Source organism: Myotis daubentonii, chromosome 3, assembly GCF_963259705.1.
Source record: "Myotis daubentonii chromosome 3, mMyoDau2.1, whole genome shotgun sequence".
Taxonomy (NCBI): domain Eukaryota; kingdom Metazoa; phylum Chordata; class Mammalia; order Chiroptera; family Vespertilionidae; genus Myotis; species Myotis daubentonii.
In genome coordinates this window covers 20,104,075-20,105,154 of record NC_081842.1, presented here as the reverse complement: position 1 = coordinate 20,105,154, position 1,080 = coordinate 20,104,075, and the positions used below count along the sequence as shown (strand labels likewise).

At 37.9% G+C, this 1,080-nt stretch overlaps 1 pseudogene; it reads left to right on the top strand.

Moving 5' to 3' along the window:
* Window positions 1-258: 258 nt before the first annotated feature.
* Window positions 259-528, top strand: LOC132229214 (small ribosomal subunit protein eS27-like; annotated as a pseudogene).
* The last annotated feature ends 552 nt before the right edge of the window (window positions 529-1,080 follow it).

Genomic DNA, 1,080 nt, shown 5'->3' with positions numbered 1-1,080 from the left:
GGACAGGAGCGAGAGGGAAGACACATTATAATCAAGGATCAGCATAACATGGGACATGCCAAATGAAAAGAAATCAAGGCCAGGCCAGAACGAAGAACTAGTCTCATAGTTACTGAAAAGTTTTCACCCCCTCAGCTCCCTAGTGAAAAAAATTTAAAAATTAAGATCAGAATTCCTTTGTACATCACTTGCATTGATAATACTTGGCTCAAGAATTTATTCTAGCCTTTCCGGCAGTGACAACCTCCCTATGGCAATATGCTTCTCGCTAAGGATCTCCTCCGTCCCTCTCCAGAAGAGAAGAGGAAGCACCTGGTGCAGAGCCCCGATTCCTACTTCATGGATGTAAAATGCCCAGGATGCTATGGAATCACCACCATGTTTAGCCAATTGCACAAACAGCAGTTTTGTGTGTTGGTTGCTCCCCTGTTCTCTGTCAGCCAACAGGAGGAAAAGCAAGGCTTACAGAAGGATGCTCCTTCAGAAGGAAGCAGCACTAAAAGCACTTCAAATCAAGATGAGTAGGAAACCATCAAAGATATTTTGGATTTTTTTTTAAAAAAAGATATTATTCTACCCTTAAGATAACAGAGATATTGAAATAATTTCTTTGAAATCGTGTAGCTCAAATGGACCCCGTGAAAATAAGGTATAGGGGTCCCCTTGCATTATCTCATTACTAATTTAAGGCTTGGTCAATTTGTTGTGCATCAAGACATTTTCATCCTAAGCATTAAATATTTATTGTATTGAATCCCTTAGGATGAAAGGTTTTTTTCAGAGAGGAATTTAAGGAAGAAGACAGTATGAAAAATGACTGGACCATAGTTTCACAAGGATAGAAACTATAATGTTCTTTACCCCTAATGCACATTGTCTGACCTTTAGACACTCGAATGGATGTTGAATGAATGAATGCAAGTTCATAGCATATAATCATATTTAAAATGGCTATGTATTGTTGCTATTTTTATTCTGTAGGATAGGTTCAGTCATTCTTAATCTATTCAACAGCTTTACACAGCTCTATAAAAATTCTCCTCCAGATATTATCTTTCTTAATGGCTAGATGAACCTTAC